Source organism: Paramisgurnus dabryanus, chromosome 8 (genome assembly GCF_030506205.2).
Source record: "Paramisgurnus dabryanus chromosome 8, PD_genome_1.1, whole genome shotgun sequence".
Taxonomy (NCBI): Eukaryota; Metazoa; Chordata; class Actinopteri; order Cypriniformes; family Cobitidae; genus Paramisgurnus; species Paramisgurnus dabryanus.
This window is the reverse complement of record NC_133344.1, coordinates 15965855-15974287: the sequence shown is the minus strand read 5'-3', so window position 1 is coordinate 15974287 and position 8433 is coordinate 15965855. Positions and strand designations below refer to the sequence as shown.

The window sequence follows — 8433 nt, the reverse complement described above, 5'->3', positions numbered from 1 at the left end:
GAGGGACTTCACAGAACAAGGAAGACATCAGGCCGTTTTGAGGACAGAGAAAACAGCGGTATACAGATAAGTAAATTTTGTGGAAAAATACCGTGTTTTTTACTCGTGAAACATGAATAGATGTTATATTGCGCACTGTAAAGACAATCAAGGCTTCAAAAACACAGAAAGAACGGGACTTTTAAGATGTTTAGAAATTAAAGCTTCTTAAATGTATTGAAATTATAAAGGGAGTATACATGTATGGATGCATGCTCATATGCATGTTTTATATGTCTGTACATCATAGATGTTCCACATGAACTCGGTTTGACCGTTGTGGGTTCGTGACGAATGTTTGCGTGAGGTAGCTATCCGGCACCCCATCCTATTTCGGTCTTGGCCCATTCAGAGCAACTCTGAAGGATTTTCTCACTGTGAAAACACACCTGGCCTAATAATGACCTTACTAATACAACAATAATGTCGGTGTAATGTCAGAATAATGTCGGAAAATACAGACAAACCCCCTTTCGTCATCAACGGGACTCTCTCCCCGATGATGTCATTCATCTCAACTACCTCTGCGAAGTAAGGACTTCCGTGAGCTCCATGGTGATGGGGGTCACGGGGTCAACCACTTAACCGTCGCGTGAAAGAGATGCTATGAGTCGCCAACCTGGAGCGATGTTCGTTTCGGCACACGTCAACATACGGTAGCCCAGGTTGGAAAAAGTGAGTTAGAGAGCGTGCTTGTATGTGTGTGTAAAGGTAGGTCTCTTTCTTAATAGCATATGGCCCGCGGCTCTTCACTGTGTTTATTTAGTGGCCTGATCCTAATCCGTTTTGAAATGTCAATTTTTACGTAATCAAATCACGTCTATATTTAGTTTCCTGCAGGCAAGTCATTACGTTTTATGTGTTATGCTTGATAGAGAAGCTCTTTCTGACATAACCTCACTTTAGAAACCAGTAGTCACTTGAATGTTGCAATTTAGTAAACTTGTAAGAAGCTTTGGTATATTTGAGTTATATTTCAAAGTAGTTTAGTCTGTAAATGTAGACATTGACAGGATGATAGTGCTAACACTGCCTTTACAGTCATCTGTAAGAGAGATTTTCCTTGAGTTCAGTTGCATTGCATTTATATGGGATTCTCTGAATTTTGCTGTTATTCTTCATGTTTTCCCAGTAATGTTCTTCAAAAGAGTGACACTACTAGGTGTGTGTGTGAAAAGACACTGAGATGTGGATTAAAGGGAGCTGTGCAGCTGTGCAGAGCTCTGAGATTCGAAGAGAGAAACCTGATCGGATGAGAAGTTCGGAGCGAAGACGAAACATAGCGCATGGGTGCAGAATAGCAGCGACTGGATGCTTTTTTCAATCTGCAGATACAGTGAGAGAGTTTTCTCAGACTGTTGTTTTAGCCATTGAGAGAAAAAACATGTGTGCATTTTCCATCATTATGTGAGATCCTGAAAAGTAAAAATTCCCACTCTATACCTATAATGCAATTGTATGTTGGGTGCACCTGTCAGCATCTTAATGCTTGACAATACAGTACTGTGCATAAGTCTTAGTCCACCACACCACCATTAGATTTGTTGGTAACACTTTACTGGAAGGGGTGTTTATAAGACTGACATGACACCTTCATAATCGTGACATGACACGTCATGAACATGAAGAAGATTTTATGCACGTTTATGACAACTGTCATTAAGTGTTAATTATGTCATTTTTAATGCAAAGATGACATTGTTTGAGATGTCTTTGTCAACTTGACATTACCAAGACAACATAACTGACCACTTTTTACCAGTGATACAAATCAAACTTGCCATTAAAATGTCATTAAGTGAACTTAATACTCTGTCATATAGTTTAATAACAGTGTCATAAATATTCTTTATTTCATAATGTATTTTTTAAGTTTCCTCCAGGTGTTAGAGAAATAAAATCAATCATCCAATAATAAAATAATAATTAAAATGTATAAAATTATATTTTATTGCATTTGAAGACCGATTCACCTAAATTTAAATGAAAACAGTACAATAATGGGTTAAGCCATGCTGTGTTGAGTCCATATTGCTGCAAAAACAGTACATTTATTAATTAATGAAAAGTTTTGTTAGTGTTTTCTTCTATGTCAGAAAATGTCAGAACCCTCTGTGTGAGGAAAAACAAAGTTCAGTCAGTTTTTTATGTATTGTGCACATACATACTTTAAGTTTATTCTTTTGACGCGTCTGTTGCCTTTTTATTAAGGTATTTAAAATGATTTTAAATAGTATTAACACTTATTGACATTTTAATGACAAATTATATTTTTAACACTGTAGTTGAGGTCAAGAAAAATATTCATGATGCTGTTATAAAACTATATGACATAGTAATAACACTTAATGACATTTTAATGACAGTTTAATTTAATGTTAACCCATAAAGCTATAGTTTCATAAAGCTCCCATTCTTTCTGTGTTTTTGAAGCTTTGATTGTGTTTATAGTGGACAATATAACATGTGTTCATGTTTCACGTGTAAAAAAACGCGGTATTTTTCACACAATTTACTTATCTGTATAGCGCTGTTCTCACTGTTCTCAAAACCAGCTGATGTCTTCCTTGTTATGTGAAGTCCCTCCTTCAGAAATACGTAATGAGTTCTGATTGTGTAGTTTGTTTAGTGTGTTGTGATTCGATCTGTGACTGATGTATTAATGTTGGCGGAGTTTAAAAACTGTTTTACTGACGTCATTAAAGCAGGAAGTAGAGGGCTGTAGTCCAAACCGGCTGTTCGCTGTAGGCTTTGAAAGAGGAATTCTATTAAAGAAAATATATCGCCTGGCAGTGAACTTTGAGCTTTATCATTTTACAGGTATTATTTATGCTATCATAGCAACATAACACACTAACTAGGGTTTAAAAACTGGGATCAGGAAGAACATGACCATTAAGTTTGATAATTATTCTTTATAACAGATTTATAACAAGTTGTGTTGTATTGGTTAATGTCAAGTTGTCATAACAAAGACATCTCAAACAATGTCATTTTTGCATTTAAAATTATATAATTTAACAAATGACACTTAATGACAGTTGTCATAAACGTGCATAAAATCTCCTTGTCATGATTATGAAGGTGTCATGTCAGTCTTATGCACACCACTTCAAGTAAAGTGTTACTGATTTGGTGTTTGTGCAATGGTATAATGCAACATATGTAAGTATTTCTCAGTATTTTTATTAGAATACAAACAAAAAATACAGAATACTGTATGAGTACGCAGTATGCAATTTGTAAAATACAAAAATAAGATATGTTTAGTGTCAAAAGAGATACACTAGTGACCAGAGAGATACACTAACAGTGTTTCCCACAGGATTTTGAGAGACTTGTGGCGGTGATGACGTCCCACTCTAATTAGCATATATGTGACGTCATCACGTGTTTGCGTTTGATCCGGTTTGATCGAGTGTTGGCACCTGAAATATGTTTCACTTCTACTCTTTGATCTGTCACGTTATATTGCATTTTAACACAACTGATTGCTATTATTTACATATTATCAGTTCTGTTGTCAGACATAAAATGAGCAGACTATAGCCCTATTCGGATGGGATTAGTTTTACGGTTGTAGATGGCGTAAGGTAATTTTACCACAGGACGTCTGTAATATTGATGGTCAATTCGGACGGGATTAGAAATCTCAGTTAAACATTCAGAAGTGGGAGGGGTAACTCGATTGCGCAGCAGGTCACCTCTCTCGTCGTCATGTGCACGTTGCTTCTTGATATCAACATGACACAGACGAGAAAAACTCGTTTACAGATGGTATATAAATCACCATACATTTGCTGTTGCTCTTCTCATCAATGTCTTGTTATGAGCCCCTTTTTATTTAAATGCGAGTTTTATTGTCGCGTATAGCGCAGACAATTGGGTGCAAATTCAGAAATATGAGAGAATACACAGTAACTGTTACACAAAGTTACTACAAAACACGTGCGCAGGCATATAGCATTATAGAGAGGGAGAGAACGCGGGGGTGTGTGTGTGGGAAACACTAATGCTAACCTTTCGTCAAGTCATCGCCGTCTTCTCTGTCAGTAAAATCTGTGACTGTTGACGTTTACGCGAAAAAGAAAGTATACGGAGGAAGAGGAACGGACATTGAAACACCGCCACCTTTTCACGCTCGTGAGAGAGAGAGGGAGAGAGAGAGAGAGAGAGAGAGAGAGAGAGAGAGAGAGGGGGGCGCGCGCTGCATGCAACATAGAAAGGGAGGGCGCGCTGGGTGCTTGCAACAATGAATTAAGACGTTTTTAAACAGTAAAATATAAATGTAAATGGGGATCATGAAAAATCTATTTGTGGCGGCCAGCGCTGATTCTGTGGCGGTGCGCCACGAATAAATCAACGTACGGGAAACACTGCACTAAATACTGATTTTTGCAATCAATTTATTTAAGCTACATTTAAACAAAAGGTTTTTTTTCCTTTTTTTGTTTAAATGTAGCTTAAATAAATTGATTGCAACCACTTACCTTAAAAAAAAAGAGTAAATTGAATGCATGTTTTTTCAGTGCATTTTGTATACATATTTATTTTATGTTTGTCTTTAAATAAATAAAGCAACAAATATATGGATGGTCATTAAAACTTTACTAAAACAACAAGATGGCCTTACACCTGTGCACAATACTGTGTACTGTATATGAATACCATAAAACTATGAAGTGAAAAATCTAGGTACACTAAAAAAAGAATACGCTGGATTTACTAAAATAATGAAAATATAGTGCATCATTTGTGCATCCACTTTTTTAAAGTAAGTTTAACATGGAATTTAAAAAAAAATTAAGCTTAATTTTTTAAAGCAATTGCTTAAATTTCCATGTAAAACTTACTTAAAAAAAGTGGATGCAAAAATGATGCAATATATTTTTAAGTAAATCCAGCGTATCATTTTAAAATTTAGTTGATTTACTTAATAATGTGTTTATTTCGAATTTCTTACCTTTTTCGTGTTATTTTTACTCAAATTTGGTTATAAAAACAAGAATACTTTTTTTTAAATAGAATTTATTTAGTAAAATTTACTAAGCCACAAATTCATTTTTTTTACAGTATACAAAAGTTATCACTGGGGTGGTACCCTTTCAAAAAGTACACTTCTGTATCCAAAAGGTGCATATCGGTATTTCAAAGGCACACCTTTGTACCTTAAAGGTACATACTGGTATGTCAAAGTTGCAAATCTGTACCTTTTTAAAAGGTACCATCCCAGTGACAACTTTTTAACCTTTTTTCTAAAATTGTGCTTTGATATAACTTGACATGACACAATGAATAAGGCTTAAACAAGTTTGATTTAAATATAAAGCTAAAAAAACAGTTGATGTGACTGTAGTGGGAAATGATAGAGGGCAGATAAAAATTGAAAAAAGTCAAATGCTCTTTCATTTAAAAATTTGCTTTGCTAAATGAATAAATGTAACCAGTGTGACATTGCTAGAACAGCAAAAAAAGTGTTCAGCCTGACACGTTTTTTCCAAATCTTAAGTCATAATCGCTTGCTCCAAACCACCAGTGACTGAGTCCACCTCACAGGGAGAGAAACAGAAGGAGAGCATGAGAAAAATGATGATGACGATCGTCACCATGGAAACGGGCAGTGGTTATACCCCAGTTTAAGGTAAACTTCCTTTCCTCCCACCTCCCTGCTCCTTCTCCCCCTGCTTCTCTGGGAGGAAATTAGGGTTACGCTCTCACCAGCGGGCCAAATCTAAAGTTTCCCCACATTTATTCTGAAAGGGAAGCACAGCCAGGAGTCCCTCAGGTTACCGAGTGAACGACAGAGGAAAGACTGGAGAGTGAAAAGGTGAAGAACACAGATAAACAGAATGGTAATTTTACAAAATTGGCGTGATTGTGTCCCTTATACATAAAATGTGAAAACAAAATAATGTTAGCACTTTACAATATGTTTATATTTGTTAGCATTAGCTACATGCACTATGAACAATACTTCTACAGCATTTATTAATGTTAGATAATGCCAATATAATTGTTTATGTTACTTCATGGTGCATTAACTGATGTTACAACTTTTAATTACACTGTTTCTGTAGAAATGACAGTATTGTAGAAGCTGTTTGCCAGTAACTTACTGTAGATTTAAATGTATGTTATTTACTGGCGAAAGTTTGTTTAAAGTTAAATGAACATTAAACATTAACAAGTCTTTATCTTTACAGAATAAAACTAAAGTAACATCATCATGCAAAGCATTTTGGGAACCAAAGTCTGAAGAAAAAAAAACAGACAAAGGTTGATGATGATTTCCCAGAATGCTTTGCATGAGGCTGTTATTTTAGTTTTATTCTCTAAAGACAAAGACTTGTTAATGTGTAATGTTTATTTATCTTTAAACAAACTGTTGCCAGTGAATAAAATAAATTTAAATAAGTTAAGTTACTGGCAAACAGCTGCATAACTACAGCAACTTTTTTATATTAGTAAATGCTGGAATTAACATGAGCTTAGGTTAATAAATGCTGTTGATGTATTGTTCGTTGGTTGTTTATGTTAGCTAATGCATTATCCAGTGTTGTGTAAGTTACTCAAAAAAATTATTAATTACAAATTTCTAATTGCATCTTCAATCATGTGATTACATTACTGTACAAAGTACTCTCTCCAAAAAGTATTTAATTACTTATTGCTTCTAAATCCTATTTACATGATAGGCTTGAAACGGCTCAAATAAATAAGCTGGTCCTACTTTAGGGTCCAATTCTAATTTAATAACTACTTTTGCCTCAATATTCTCCTAATTACTGCTTATAAATATAAGAATTTTTTTAAGTTTAAGTATTGGTATTGGGTAGGATTAAGGATATTTTTAAGGATTTTATTATACGTAAAAATAAACATCAACAAAATCTTTTACAAAAATGTTTTATGTCTGTCAGATGATCTTAAAATGTCACTCCACTTACCAACATTAGACATAAACAAACTGGACATAGACATAAAAGTGGATACATTTACAGTATGAAATTATAAATATTGACAAGTTCATAAAAAGTGGATATTTGTAGAAATAAGACATCAAATATAACTTACATTATTACACGGCTCTCTTGAATGCTTGATTCTGATTGGTCAGTTGAGACATTTGCAGGTTCGTTCTTTTCAAATAATAACCGCTCCAAAGTAATAACGCATAGCCGGTACTACTTGTACGAGTAAAATCGCTCTGCGCCAACAAAGATCAATAAAGACTGAACTTGACAAAATAGAGCATGACAGCTACGAAGCCAACACACAAAAAAATACAGAATGGGCATTAAAACTTCTCAAAGAAAAAATGGAGACAGACAAGTATGAAGCAGAGGATCTTAATAAGGTATTACGATCATTTTATGCATCTGTGCAAAGTTTCGCGGAAGGATAAAATGTTAATTTAAAACAAATATGCCAATAAAATGTTTCAAATTCATATTCATGTCCGCTTTTTTTCTTATGTGACAAGTAGCCGTGTAATAAGCGGGATAATGTAGAGGCAGGCGGTAGTTATCGGGAAATAAGCCCCTTCAGTTATTTCTTATTTCCCGATAACTACCGGCTGCGGGCTGCCTCTACATTATCCCTTACGTAAACTCTTAATCTTGTTACTTTTACTGAAGGCACCATGATGCTGCAACCTCTATTACAATCTAACCAAGTGGTCTTTTACATGGTGCCTGTGGGCCTGCCAAAGTCTAGCCTCAATTTAAATAATTATTAAACATTCTTTATAATAGCTGGGCTTCATTTATGTATGTTAACATTTTTATATAATGATAAAACATTCCAACAAGTAAAATAAAATCAACAAGTAAAAAAAAAATTTATTTGAGTAAATTATATAAAAAGGTAGCCCCCCAAAAGTGTTTTATCCATCGTGGTAGCCCTTGCTCACAAAAAGTTTGTAGACCCCTGATCTAACCTATAATTCATCCTCTGATGCCACAGTGACATTATCCCAAATATTGCTTCAAAAATCATCACATTCAACTGGAAATGTGACCTGTTTCAAAGAATGACCCTAGAGACGTAATACAAGAAATAATGGAGAGATTATAAGAGAGTGAGCTAAGGTGTGGGCCGAGGATCGTAGATCCACTGAGCCGTGTGATTGCTCTTATTGTAGAGTAAACATGGGCTGACAAGGAAAACACTAACGCTTCCTCTTTCCCAGAAGCCCAATGGGGCTCCTCAACAAAAACACTGACGGAGCGCAGCGTGTGTGGCTACGGGGCCAATCGAACCCCTCTGCATGTGAGAAGGAAGTTATGACTATAGCCCTATGAAAGATGTCTTGATCTACTGTGGACCAGAGTTGGAAAAAAGGTAAACATGGTTTATATCAGTGGTTCTCAAACTGGGGGCCTTGAGATGGTG

At 35.2% G+C, this 8433-nt stretch overlaps 1 long non-coding RNA gene across 1 annotated transcript; it reads left to right on the top strand.

Annotated features, from left to right (window-relative positions):
- Positions 1-154: 154 nt before the first annotated feature.
- Positions 155-8359, top strand: LOC135770368 (uncharacterized). The gene is made up of 4 exons (XR_010542607.2): positions 155-1375; positions 5576-5680; positions 5800-5891; positions 8231-8359. It is a non-coding gene; the product is annotated as an uncharacterized lncRNA (long non-coding RNA).
- Positions 8360-8433: the final 74 nt, after the last annotated feature.